This window comes from Ailuropoda melanoleuca, chromosome 19 (genome assembly GCF_002007445.2).
Source record: "Ailuropoda melanoleuca isolate Jingjing chromosome 19, ASM200744v2, whole genome shotgun sequence".
NCBI classification, from domain to species: domain Eukaryota; kingdom Metazoa; phylum Chordata; class Mammalia; order Carnivora; family Ursidae; genus Ailuropoda; species Ailuropoda melanoleuca.
Window position 1 is genome coordinate 23,928,916 of NC_048236.1, and position 15,197 is coordinate 23,944,112.

Sequence of the window (15,197 nt, forward strand, 5' to 3'; positions counted from 1 at the left end):
GGAAATGTAAATCAAAACCACAATGAGATATCACCTCACACTTGTCAGAATGGCTAGAATCAAAAAGACAAGAAATAACAAGTGTTGGTGAGGATGTGGAGAAAAAGGAACCCTTGTACATTGTTGGTGGGAATGCCAATTTGTACAGCTACTGTGGAAAACAGTTTGGAGGTTCCTTGAAAAATTAAAAATAGAATTACCATAATATCTAGTAATTCCACTACTGGGCATTTACCTAAAGAAAATGAAAACACAAATTCAAAAAGATATATGTACCCCTATGTTTACTGCAGCATTATTTACAATAGCCAAGATGTGAAAGCAACCCAAGTGTCCATCAATAGATGAATGGGTAATGAAGATGAAGATGGGGTATTTACACACACACACACACACACACACACACACACACAGTGCAATATTTCTCAGCCACAAAAAAGAATGAGATCTTGCCATCTGAAATGACATGGATGGACCTAGAAGATATAATGCTAAGTAAAATAAGACAGAGAAAGACAATTTCCATATGATTTCATTCATATGTGAATTTAAGAAACAAAACAGATGAACAAACAAAAATGAGACAAAAAACAGACTCTTAAATACAGAGGACAAGCTGGTGGTTGCTGGAGGGTAGTTGGGTGGGGGGATGGGTGAAATAGGTGAAGGGGATTAAGAGTACACTTACTGTGCTGAGCACTGAGTAATATATAGAATTGTTGAATCATTATATTGTATACCTGAAACTAATATAACACTATGTTAATTATACTTAAATCTAAAAAAATAGGGAAGAGTAAACTATAAAAAAATAAAAAGGCAAACAACAATAGCAACAAAATAAGTAGAGTTGATCAGTGTGATCAAAGAATAAGCAAACTTTACTATAGCTAAAGAGTTTCTTTCTAAATGGTTTAACCCATGTTTCTCAGCCTCTTTAAAATCATCGGCTCACTCAACTAGGAAGATTTTATAGAGCTTAATTTTTTGCAGTTTGCACTGAGTTCAAGCTCACATTATTTGTTTCCCAATTATAATATTATATTATTTGATATGCCTTTGCAAATTGCATAGTACCCTCCCGCTACCTACCTTGAAAATCACGTGTCAGCTTTTGTATACACAGAAATTTACCACCACTAAGCCAATCACCGGACTTCAAAAGATATGCTTTAGATGAGAAATAGTCAGCTTCTACCCAGAGTCATGATGCAGTCCTTGTCAAACGGTTTATTAAGGGAGGGAAACCCCATCCTGAAGGACGGGTTGCATGGAGTGATTGACAGTTGGGAAAGAACTAATGATATGTAAGTCCACTTACTCAAAAGGAACAGAACATAAATTGAAATTGGGAAAGCAATCATTTTACCATTGTAGTTTCAGCTTTTTCCTTGAACTTCAAGAATTTTGCTTTGTCTCTATACATGCTTATATAAAAATCTTGTGTCCGTATAAACCTTCACTTCTAAATATCATAAAACTATTGCTGCGTTTTTAAAAATAAAATATTAAAAAAACCTTCATTCTCTGCACTTAGTTACATGGTAAAACTTCATTAAGGCTTAGACGGCTAACAATCCTGATTAAAGATTTGAAATTTGAGGCGCGCCTAGGTGGCTCAGTTGGTAAAGTGTCTGTCTTTGGCTCAGATCATGACCTCAGTCATGATCTCAGAGTCCTGGGATAGAGCCCCGCGAGCCCTGCGTGGAGCCCTGCATCGGAGCTCTGCATCTGGCTCCCTGCTGAGGGGGGTGTTTGCTTCTCCCTCTCCCTCTGCCCACCCCCAACTCGTGCTTGCACGCACTCTCTCTCAAATAAATAAAATCTTTTTTAAAAAATTTTTGAAATTTGTTAAGATGAATATTTTAGCCTTTTTTCTCCTTGGGGTCTTTCAATTTGGTAATCTGTTTACTGTTTCATTAGGTGAGCGATGTAATCAGAGACCCATAGCAGCTATAGAAATTACTAAGTTTAATGATTCAGGAATTCCCCTGAAGTGAAAATAACTAAACTGAATAATCTAAATTGATTAGTTTTACTTGTATCATAACAGCTCTTGGGGCTATAATATTAAACCTATCACTTCAGTATTTTCCTTTAATTCATTTCATGTATATCCCAATGTCCAAAAGCAATTCTGCAAATGCAGTTTACCATTTCACTTTTTTTTTAAAATTGCTTTGGCTTTGTCCTTTAGAGAGCTTTATCTTTTATAATGCAAAATCATTATGTAAACATCGTAACAAAATCAAGAGTTATTTCCTTTATGAGGGCCATCTCTCTGATTCCCGAATTATACACTGAAGCACTGTACAAATTGTACTGACGTCTGTCAGTGAGTCCACTCTGGCCATCTTATCAAGAATACAGTTGTTAGGCATTGTGAAGGATATGAATGGGTGAGGCAGAAAATCTGTCCTCGGGGAGTTTACAATCTGTGATTTTTGAGAAGACAACATATAAAATAATTATTTTTGAGCAATATGTGGCAGGTTGGGGTCATTAAAATATAAAATATAATTTATACATTCAAAAGAATATCAACATTCGAAGGACCATTCAAACTATCCACTAAGTGTGTTGATACTGCCTCAGCATAATAATTTTAGAATGCTGTCATTTGGATTTGCTTTCCTAGTGAGTTACAAAACCACATAAGAATACCTGTTTCTTGCTAGCACTTTTTTTAAACATGAAGATACTATTGGCTAATTTGATTGACTTAACTTTTACTGACTTTTAACTGTCTTGAAATTACATTTCTCACCCTGAAAATGTTAAAATTATAGATATATGCCCAAGCATCTTAGAGCAATTCCAATAAAGGCATTACCAATATAGAATTACCTTAATGTAAATGTATGATTTTTTAAGGTGAAACATTTGAAGTAAAGTATCCTAATGACTTCTAGTATACCTGTTTAATATATATTTATAATATTTGCATTAAATGTATAAATATATTTATATAATGTGTGCATACTTGTATGATAAAGTACAATATTATTTCATAAGTACAAATAAAATTCCATACAAATGGGATTTGGATAACAGAAGGAAGGGACAGGGCATTCCTGATAGAGAAAAAAAAGAAAGAAAAAAAAATAGTGGAAGGAACTAAATGATATATCCAACCACAGAGAAGAGATCAGTGAGCCCTTCAAAAGATGATTGGAAAGTGATGGTGACACATTTGATACAAAGGAAGGGGGAAAATCAAACAACTGAAAGTTTTCTAGCTGGATTATTATGCCCATAACAGAATGAGAGGTGTTGACTCCAAAGTAAAGATAGTGATTTTTGTATTTAGAAGCATTGCATGACATAATTTGGAAGCTATAAAAGACTTAGTTATTACCTAGTTAGAATTCTTTTTTATTATTATTATTTTTTTAGAAAGCAAATAGAGAAGGTATTTGACCAAAAATGTAAAGCTGGCCAAGAAAGGCAGAAGCCAACCCTTAATAATATTTCCTCTTTGGAATAGGAGTATACCTTTCAGAAGAGAGAAGACATTCTAGTAGTGGGAGTGGTGTTGTGGTGATTTGGGGTAAAATAAAAAGCTGGATGGGAGTTTATCTATATTCATTGGTGAAGGTAGAAACTCAGAGTGGCAGAACTTTCAGAGGGTAGAAGAGGGAACAACTAGGCAGAGGAAAGGCCCAGGACACTGCAACACCTACTAGAGAAGAAGGTGGAAACCATGGAGTCAGATCAGGAACTTTCTTATTTTAAAGTAAAAAAAAAAAAAGATTAAAAATTAAAAAAAATATATATATACATGTACATCCATAATAACAAAATAAAATAAAAAACACTAAAACAATAATAATTCTATAATATTAAGGAAATTGAATTTATAATTTTAAAATTCCCAATGGAGAAATCTCTGGGCCCAGATGGTTTCATAGGTAAATTCTACCAAATGTCTAAAAAGTAATTAACACCAACTCTACACTATCTGTTTCAGAAAACAGAGGAGAAGGAAACACTTCCAACTCTTCTTATAAAGCTAAAATTACCCTAGTATCAAAATGAGACAAACAGTACAAAAAAAGAAGAAAACTAGAGATCAATGTCCCTTATGAATAGAAGTAAAAGTTCTTAACATATTAAAAGTAGAATTCAGCAATATATAACATATAGTATATAATAAAATAGTTTATAATAAGAATTATTCACCATAAACAAGAGGGGTTTATTCCAGATATGCAAGACTGCTTCAATATTCAAGAATTAACCAATCAATGTAATCTATCGTATTAACAGAAGAAAAATCACATGAGCGTATCAATCAATCCAGTAAAAGAATTTGACAAAATTGAAAATGTATTCATGACAAAATTCTCAGTTAAAAAAAAGGCACGGAGGAGAATTTCCCCATCTTGATAAAAAATATCTATTTAAAAAAACCCTACAGCTAACATTATACTTAATGGTGGGACTGGATGATTTTCCCCTAAAATTAGGAAAAAGGTAAGATGTTCATATTACCACACTCATTCAACTTAATACTGGAAGTTCTGGCCAGTGCAGTAAGGCAAAAAAAGAAAAAGAAAAAAAAGACATATGGATCAGAAAGGAAGAAATAAAATTGTTCTTATTGTTCTTATTTGCAGATGGCATGATTATCTATATAAGGAACCACAAAGAGTGTACAAAAAGCTTTTAAATTTTGGTCATAAGTTTTAAAATTCATATAGATATGCAAAGGACCCAGAATAGTAGAAATAATCTTGAAAAAGAATGGTCAGAGGACTCACAATTTCCACTTCAAAATTTATTATAAAGCTACAATAATCAAGCTAGTGTGGTATTAACATAAATACAGAGATAAAGATCAACAGAATAGAATTTAAAGTCCAGAAATAAACCTTTACATTTAGGGTCAATTGATTTTCAAAACAAGAGTGTCAAGATAATTGAATGGGAAAAAAATAGTCTTTTCAACAAATGGTGCTGAAACAACTGAATATATGTATGCAAAAGAATGAATTTGGATCCCTGCTTTCCTCCTACCTCATCATACAAAAATAAACTAAAAATTGATCATATCCCTAAATGTAAGAGATCAGGCTATGAGCTGTTTGAGGAAAGCATAGGCTTTGTGATCTTGGATTAGGCAATGGTTTCATGGATACAAAATCAACTTACAATGACAAAAGAAAAGCAGGTATATTGGAATTCATCAAAATTAAAATACTTGTGACTCAAAGGATATTATAAAGTATTTGAAAAGAACCCACAGAATTGGAGAAAATATTTGTAAGTCATATCTGTTGCGGGACTGATACTCAGAATATATAAAGAACTCTCACAATTCAACAGTGAAATAGTAATAACCCACCTAAAAAATGGGCAAGGTGTTTGAATACACATCTCTCCAAAGAAGATACTATACAAATGGCCAAGAAGCAAATGAAAAGTTTCTTACTATTATTAGTTTTTAAGGAAAAGCAAATAAAAGCCATAAAAAGATACCACTTCACACTCACTAGGAAGACTATAATAAAAAAGATGGACCATAGCAAGTATTGACAAGTATTTGGAGAAATTGGACCCCGCTCCCTTCCTCATTTGTAGGAATGTAAAATGGTGGAGCCGCTGTGGAAAATAACTTGGCAGTTCTTCAAAAAGTGGAAGAGTTATCATAGACCCAGCACTTACGGTTCTAGGTACATACCCAAGAGAATTAAAAACATGCCCACACAAAAGTTTGTACACAAATGTTCATAGTAACATTATTTATGATAGTCAAATGTGGAAATAACCCAAGCATCCATCAATTAATGAATGGATAAACAAAATGTAATATATCCAAACATTGGACTATTATTTGGCCATGAAAATGAATCAAGTACTAATACAAGCTACAATGCAGGTGAATCATGAAATATTATGCTAAATCAAAGCAGTCACACACAAAAGGCCTCAAATTATATAACGCCTTCATTTTAAATGTCCAGAGTAGGCCAATCAATAGAGACAGAGAGTAGATTTGTGGCTGCTAGGGGCTCTAGGGGGGAAAAGATGTGGAGTGACTGCTAATTAAGATGTGGTTTCATTTTGGGGTGATGAAAATGTTCTAGAATTGCAGGGTGGTAATTATTGTACAACTGTATGAATATACTAAAAATCATTGAATAGGACAATTTGAGGGGGTGAACTTTATGATATGTGAATTATATCTCAGTATAATTTCATTAAAATAATAATAAACAGTCATATAGAGCCTTTAAAAATTCTCAAATTAAAACTTTTTATGTAATATCATATATTAATTAGAAAACTAACATGAGCTGCCTGTGGTTTAGACCCTTCTCCACATCTAATCTTTCCACATTAGAGAAAAAGCATGGGTTGTTGAATTAGATAATTGAAAACTTTATACAAAGAAACACTAAGCAATACCAAGGTCTGTCTATATTTACCAAGCAATTGCTACTGATTTTAGTTTCTAATACCTTAGAGTAAAATAAAAGCATTGTAAATTTGGAATACCTCATAATATAAGATTTCCAATTTTCAAACTAACAGTGAGCTATTTATAAAACATCCTGAGTGGGATGCCTGGGTGTCTCAGTTGGTTAAGCATCTGCCTTCAACTCCGGTTATGATCCCAGGGTTCTGGGATCGAGTTCCGCATCAGGCTCCTTGCTCGGCAAAGAGCCTGCTTCTCCCTCTGCCTGCTGCTTCCCCTGCTTATTCTCTATCTCTGAAAAATAAATAAAATCTTTAAAATAAATAAATAAACATCCTGAGCACTGTAAGTATCCTACCTTTTTAAAGTCAGTGGAAATCTGGTAAGTCAATACGTACTTTCATTATTTCAAATTTTCACTTAAGAACTTTGAATATCTTTTTGGCATGAACAGATTCAGAGTTATGAACATTTATTAACATATAAACAACAAACAGATGCTATAAAAAATACATACATCTTCTCCAGATTAGGTAAATCATTCTTGCCTCATGAAAAAGTCCTGTGCTGAGGGGATTGTATTTCTCATTATGATAATCATATTGATAGTTTTGATAGTTTATAATAACCAAAACAAGCCTTCTGTGTTGTTTTTGATCTTTGTTTTTCTGTTAATATGTTTTACTGTCTATTTTGTGAAAATAAGGAGGGAAGGGACTGGAATAATTGAGTTGGTTAGTAGTTTGTTTCACTGCCACAGGCCTCCTATTTTGGATGTCAGGATAAACCCGTCTACCTCCATCTTTATTGGCCTAGTCTATGTAACTAGGCCAGCATTTTGTTTATTCTTTTTAGTGTTGAAATCCTTCCTGGACAGCAAGCCCTGCTCCTCTCATCTTGCTTAACTCTCACAAGCAAACATGAAAAAATATTGATCTCTGTTGGAACCAAGTCTAAATTTACAACATCCCTGAATAGGATTCCTGGTAACCCCTTGCATCTTTGTTCTCCTTCCATGCCGTCCTCCCAACCCCACACACGCCGGGGGCACACACACACCTTGACCTAGCTCAGTTTCTCTGTTCTTACGTATTCCATATTCCTTCCTTTTCTTCTGATCCATTGTTTCAGGGATCAAGTACACCTGGTAGTTGAGTTTTCTAAGTATTCCATGGTTTGAGATGTTGTCCACACTCTTCCCCGTGCTCTCCATAAATTTGCGCAATGTCTAGTCAAGTTTAAGGCTGTTGTAGCTGAGAGTATTTTACTTCATGAAAGAAGTGGTATGTTTATTGGACCTCAGTGGGCTTACTCCATCCAGAGACATGGAGAAGGGTTTATACTGTAGCAGCAAAAGTCAAGATATGGGAAGGCCCTTTGCAATCTTTAAGAAAAGAAAGTAACTTTGCTAAAGCGAAGATTGGGTATGTTGGACACTAGAAAAGCAAGCAGGGACAAGAGTGTTGGGGACAGCTTGTATCCCATGCTGAGAAATGTGGGAAGGAGATCACCCTTAAGCAGCAGAGAATCTCTGAGTGTTTGATAACAGTCAAATAGAGCAAGAAGATATTTTGTTTCTGTATTATTTTGGTGCTTTTTGATGATTTCTAAATTTATTCTCAATTTGTAGCATATGGTCACACAAAACTAATTTTCTTCCCTTGAAATGATCATTTCATATTTTAAAATCATCATTGATTTAATTTTATACAACTCTAATGGTTATCACAAGTCACATTCATTATCACCATTTGTATTATATATAAGTTTTGGGGTTAAATACTAACTAGGCCTTTAAATTTCTAGCTAAATATTTTATCGCAGACCTTTTGATTTCATGGTAGCTGTTTCATGGTAGTTGTTTTGCAGCCGTGACTGAGCAACCTGAATGTTCAAAATTTTTGGCACAAAGGCTGCATAATTTATAGAAAGAGCTTCTTTAAAGATTTTTAAAAAATTGACAATCTATAAACATAAAATTGCTAAATGAAACTAATACAAAGCTCTTAGGAATCACAGTGATCAGATTGTCAGATTGATTAATTTGCAAATCATAGCCACATAAGCAAGGTGTCTTTTAGTCATGGGCTTCCTGTCATACTTCTCCAGACACAGCTTTAGTAAGATTCTGACAGGATCCAGAGAATCAGTTTTGATCACTGCCACTCTATTTTCCCTTCAACCCATTTAGGCAATTATTAACTTAGCTATGCTAATTATCATCACTCTATTTATGAGCAGTCTCTAGAACATTCTCAAATGGAAGTGATCTCTCCCTCTCTTTAAGTCCCCAGATGTTTCAGTTGTCACTCATTATATCTTTTGCTTTCTATTTAGTGTCTAGTATACCTCACATGTACACCTTATATCTTTAATTTTGATAAGCTACTTGAAGTCTAGATCATGTTTTTTTTTTCCCATCCCCCATTGTGCTTAGGAGAGCATCAGCAAAGAGAAGGCACGCAAGTGTCTTTGAACAAATGAATGATGTATTTTTCTCATTATCCTCTTCTAAGTTTCTCTCTCTTATAGCAACCTTGGTTAAAATTCCTCCCTTCAACCATGCATGGAGATTCCTTTAGAAATTATTAGCACATATATTTCAGTGTAAATTAGTGAGTATCTACTTGGGAAAAAAGTACTATATTAAGCGGATAAGGAATGAGCAGAGTAGAAAAGACCCTCAAGGAGACTAGATAGATAGATAGATAGATAGATAGATAGATAGATAGATAAATAGATGATAGATAGGTAATATATCTGTTGATAATAGTACATTATTTGTAATCTTTCAAAAAACAAAGATCATGAAATTAGAGATTGTCACAGATATATCTTACACATTTTTGTTACTAGTTTTTGAAAATTGAACCAAAATAAATTTGGTCAAAGAATGACTAGAAACCCATCTATTTCAAATAAGCAGTCTCGGTTTGTCTGTTTTCATTTAAAAAAAGAAAAGAAAAAAGTAGCTTTTTGTGCTACTTTGATTTTTTTGAAAGAGAACTTTTTATGACTTTGTTTCACAGAAAATTCAACAGCATACAATTAACCCAGTTTGGTGGCCAGTTCTTTAGCCCTTGCCTTTTCCAATTTGGCAATGTGAGCCACTGCCTTTGGACTTAAAACATTGCCTCCCCAGTGATGGCAGATCTCATCATATCTGTCATTGTAGTCAGTCCTGATAGCTTCTGCCTGCTTAGTCAGAGTTCCTTTGTCTTCCAAACTAACCTGTGTGAAGGTGACAGTGGTTCATGTCTTCCTGTGGACCAGACACTCCAGCCTGGCCTTCCCCTTGATAATGCAGTAGGGAACTCCCATCTTATGACACAGGACAGGCAGGAAGGCAGTCAGCTCAATGGGATCCACAGCATGTGCAGTCACTACCAGCTGAGGCTTCTTGTTTTCCACCATGGTGGTGATAGTATTAACCTCAGCTTGAAGGACAGGCGGCCTCTTAGTGGGGACATCCCCTTTGCTGGCAGCTTTCTTCTCAGCCTGGGGCAACAATCTCTGCTTCTTCTCTTGATCTGTATTTGTGGGCCAGCTTAAGCAGTTGAGTAGCTGTTTGGTGGTCTAGGGCCCGGAGGAACTGGTTAATCGTGGGAGGCTCTTTTTGACTTATATAGAGAATAGCCCTTTGCCACTGCAGCCAGATGCAGTGGGGCCGTTGGACAAAGTGGATGAGGATGAGGTCGTTTTTGGGCTGGATGTCTTGTCTGATGCCAGATTTCTAGGGTCTTTTCTCAAACAGGGGATTGACCACCTTCTTGGCCTCCTGCTCCTTCATGACAGCAGGGGTGGGGGACACCTTCTTTCCCTAAGCCTTCTTTCCTTTCAGCATCTTGGATGGCTGGAGCCATCTACTTTGATTTTTGAAAATTTTTCTTATTTGAATACAGTTGATATGCAATGTTATATTAGTATCAGGTGTACAACTTAGTGATTTGACAAATTCATACATTATGCTATGTGCACCACAAGTATAGTTACCATCTGTCCCATTAATCACCATTATCGTTAGCTGTATTCCTTATGCTCTGCTTTTATTCCTGTGACTTATTCATTCCATAACTGGAGGCCCTTTCCCAATTTTGCCCAATCCTCCTCTCCCCTCTGGCAACCATCAGTTTGTTCTTTGTATATATAGTTATGATTCTGCTTTTTGTTTATATATTCTTTTTTTTTTTTTAGATTCCATTTATGAGTGGAATCGTATGGCATTTGTGCTACTTTTTTGATTGATATCATTAACAGATGGGTTTCTTTAAGTTAGGGTCACAGGTCAAACTTATTTGTGTTGTCTCTCTCTAATCAAAATTATGATTTTGGTTGACAGTTTAAGCAACTATTTATTTTTAACTTATTTAAAAGTTGGTTGATTTAACTGCTTCAAACTTTTGAAACTCTCAGTTTCTATATAAAGTATATGGCTCATGATCGCAGGATATATCCAGCTGTTGCAATTGTTTTTAGTGCCTCCTTGTCAAATGACATAGAGGAGGAATTCGATGGCAGGCTTTGCAATTCTTTTTCTGTAAACCAATATGCAACACATTCCAAAATAAAATATCTAATATGCCCATAACTGGTAATGAATTTAGGATACGTCGTATTATTGCTACATTTATAAGTTACCCAACAGAAGGAAGCAAATTCTAGATCTCACTGATCTTCATCAAGATTTACTGGGTAACTTTGTTGCCCCAAGGCTTTCCTGGCTGGTGAATGATCTTGGCTGATGGGAAAAGATTCCTTTGAAATGTTGTGGATTTGTTTCATAATTTAAATTAGTCAGGGACAAGGAAGAATTGAAGACAGAGGATAACTCAGTGAAGAGATGGACCATTGTAAAGGAGGAAGACGCTTACAGCATAACAATTCTGGGAAAAAAGAAGCTCAAGCAGGTCACGCTGTATAAACCCAAGTATTTGGGGATTTGAGGTGTGAAATAAAAATCTTAGAGCAAGGACAGACCCTTTCTGAATGATTAATCATGAAGCACAAAAATTAGTTGAGTTCAAAGTCATTGCTGAAAGTAAGAAAGTGCAATCTTTTAGGGGGTTAAAACCTGTGGCAAAATATCATGAAACTTGGAAAAAGCAGCAGTATTTTGGTTCTGCCAGGACAGGCGATGTGGAGAGGTAACCTGATGGTGGTATCATGTGTACACCTAGTGATTTGACAAATTGTATTGTCAATTTGTGCTCCTCTTATAGCCACGTGCAGCAGCCTCCTCTACACTAATAGTCCTGGCCTCCAGCCACACACTTTATTCACTCTCGCCAGAAAGAAAGCATGGAAGAAGGCATGCATTATCACATTGATGGATCACAGGTGTTGATTCATTTCTCCATTGGGGAGCGAAGAGGAGGGGAGAATCTACTGAAAGGCCATCTTTTGGTGTTTGGTGATTGCATTTCTCCCCTCTCCACTCCAGATGAATGTGAGTAAAGATCCTGTATTTTTAGAACAGAAGAATTAGTTTTACAGAAAAATTACAATAGTATAGAGTTCCCATATACCCTACACTTAGTTTCCCTTATTATTAACTTCTGGCAGTATTAGTGTGGTACATTTGTTACAATTAATGAACCAAATATTGATACGTTATTATTAAACAAAGTCCATACTTGATTCAGATTTCCTTTTTACCCAATGTCCTTTTTCTGTCCCACTGAGTGTATCATGTGACAATTTAGTCATCGTGTCTCCTAAGGCTCCTCTTGACTTGCCCGGTTTCTCAGACTTTCCTTGTTTTTGATGACCTTCGTGGTTTTGAGGATTATTGGTCCAGTAGTTTGTAGAATGTCTCTCAGTTGGGATTTACTGGTGTTTTTCTCACGACTAGAACAGGATTATGGTTTTGGAGAAGAAGATCACAGAGGTAACATGCCATTCTTAACACATCATAAAAAAGGGAAAAACTATCACCGTGAGTTTTCACTGTTGATGTTGACTTTGATCACCTGGCTGAGGTAGTGTTTGTCAAGTTTCTCCACTTAAAACTTGTCTCCTTCCTGTAATGTATTATTTGGAAGGAAGTCACTGTGCACTGCTCACACTTAAGAACTAGGGAGCCCTGCTCCACCTTTGAGACTGGCTGTACACTCTGTTCAATGTTAGTATTAGATGTTTGATACACATATTTGTTGCTGTGCAACATTTTCTAAGGGGGTTGTGCTGTTCAGTTACCAGAGATATTTATGAGCGTATAAGGCAACTGGCAGAATATTTGTGGTTTGGGCAAAAGTGCAGAAATGGGTAAAGAAAGAAAATATATTCTTTCATTCATTGGACATTTTTTGATCACTATGACCCTGGCTTCAAACTTGATGTTGTGACTATCAAAGACTTGCTCTCAGGGAGGTTATAGTTAAGCACAATCAACAATTAAAAACAAAAGCAGCAAATCTACAATTAAACATGTGGGCAAAATTTCAAGATAAAACTGTTTTTGCTACCCGAAGGCAAATTTCTATAGCATAGAGCCATGTTTCCCAGAGCTTAGTGGGAATTTAGTGCAAATTGACACAAAAAGGCAGATATTTCAAGGAAGCCAGAATATGACCGTGTTGATGTCCTAGAGAAATAGTGTGGTACATAACTCTCAGCCTTCACAGGTGGATCCCCCACAGTGCCTGAGGGCAACATGATCCCCTGTGAGTTAAACCACAAAACAACTGGGCCAGTGAAAATAATCCTCTCATCTTATCCAAATGAATTTTTCACAAGCTGCCTATTTATTCATATCACTTCCATTTGGATTAAAATATTAATTTTATTTCACTTCTTTAATTATCATTTGGGCTTTAGAGCATCACCTACATAGCCTAGGCAAGAAGTTCCCAAAGAATATTCCAAATTACCAGGTCACAGGATGTCAATAGACAGTACACACAACATTGTTAATCTTGGAATTCATTGGGTTTGATGAAATCTGAGGTTTATTTTCACTCTTTTCTTTGTATTAATTAGACCTAAAATAAGCATGACTGGAATCAGGAGTTTTGTGAGTGCCAAATTATTCATTTTCTGCGTCCTCCATGTTGAAAGAGCCCCGATATTGTATGGTGTCCAGCTTTGCCCAGATTAGCTTCTGGGTAAGATCTGATTGTTATAAATCTATTTCAATGAGCCTATTCTAGCAAGTGGTTTGTTTAGGGTGAATTCTGCCCCATTTCTGATTGAGATTTGAGGGAGATCTACTGAGAAGAGGGGGCTTTGGGAAAGAGTTTGCATCACTTCTTAAATTAGATGAACAAGGAAGAGACTATATTTTCCTATATGGATTGAGTCCCTGGGCTGTGGCCATTTGTGAGCACAAAGGGTGCTAGCTTGGGATAATCAGACATGCTGAGAATGGGAAAACAGTCAGATGAAAATTACTTTGGTGCCATAATGTCATTGAACAACTCAGTTAACAAACCTTGGATAATTTGTTTGTGAGATGACAAGTTTTCTTCCTTTTTCTTTAAGCCAATTGAGTCAAGGTCATTTGCTATTTGTAGCCACAACATTTTGTAAGATACTAGGGTTATATACATCCAACCACATGGATGAGAGAATTTAGGGCTATTTAAGATATTTCAAAGATAATTTTGTCTTTACGTGGCTTTTCAATGTATGACTTTAGAATCTAATCTCTGCTAAGATGTAATTCCCCAGAATGTTTATTGATAAAAGATGGTAATTACTCCCTTGGCCTAGCATCTATCCCGTTGTCTTATACATATTCTGAGTTAATGCCCTAACTTAGCTTTCCCTTGTCTGGGAGTTCTTCACCTCACTCATTGGGTGGGCTTCATTATATCTCAATATCCTCAACCTGTAGCTATCTTTTGGACACGGATACGGATCTGGCCCAAATTAGGCCACTTAGATGCTTTCTCCAGGCTATTTGGATTTGGGTCTGTGAGACATGGGTCAGTCTTTTTTAGCTCTTTACTGAAAAAAGATGCAAATTAAGATCTGAGCCAGCCATAATGTTTAGCTTTCTGTATGCCAGAGTAGAAAAGGCAATTAGGGAAAAAAGGAAAATTGAAGGGGGAGAAGCAGGGGTAAGAGACCACGTCAATCCAGAGAGACAGAGAGAGTAAATTTGATGTCCATTTTCTGGATCTGTTTGCTTCTGAGGGCTGGGCTCAGGTTCCATGAAATAAATCTATATTTTGCTAATGTTTCATTCTTCTCCTTAAAAGAAATCGAGAGGGTCTATGTTACTTGCCACTTTTGATACTTGGCTAAGGTACTGATGGACTAAAAGAGAGTTAATTAATAGGATGTGATTTTTCCTGTTTTGGTAACACCATAGCAATTGACATTCTTTTATGGCACTGATTTCTATCTGCCTTGTATTAAAGAAACTCGGTGACTTGTATAATCTAGTTAGTGTGTGAATTTAAGAGCAAAGATGAGCCTTATCAAATTTTTAATCTATTAAATCATGGAGTGTTATCCTTTGCCTATAATAGAAATTTAAAATATTTGTGGAAAGAGAACTATATAGCCTGAAGAAGGAGTAAATGGGATTTTTGCCCTTCTGAATTGACTGTTTATTTCAGGTATCTTAGGAATACCCTGAACCACTGAATAAAGACATATCCAAATAAGAATCATTTTGTTTATTCAAAGTTATTTAATACAATTAAATCGTTTTCAGCACTAATCAGCACTGTCACCCTAGGAATGTTCCGAAATCAAAACAAATGCCATTGTAAGGTTTTTTAATATTGTTAGAAGTTAAGTAGTTCTTTTTAAAACAAACATGTTCTTT

The 15,197-nt window shown here is 35.6% G+C and overlaps 1 protein-coding gene and 1 pseudogene across 1 annotated transcript in view; one reads left to right on the forward strand and one right to left on the reverse strand.

Moving 5' to 3' along the window:
* RIMS1 (regulating synaptic membrane exocytosis 1) overlaps positions 1–15,197 on the forward strand; it is a 721,356-nt gene that overhangs the window by 60,719 nt on the left and 645,440 nt on the right. The window lies entirely within an intron of this gene.
* LOC109489206 lies at positions 9,470–10,271 on the reverse strand (annotated as a pseudogene).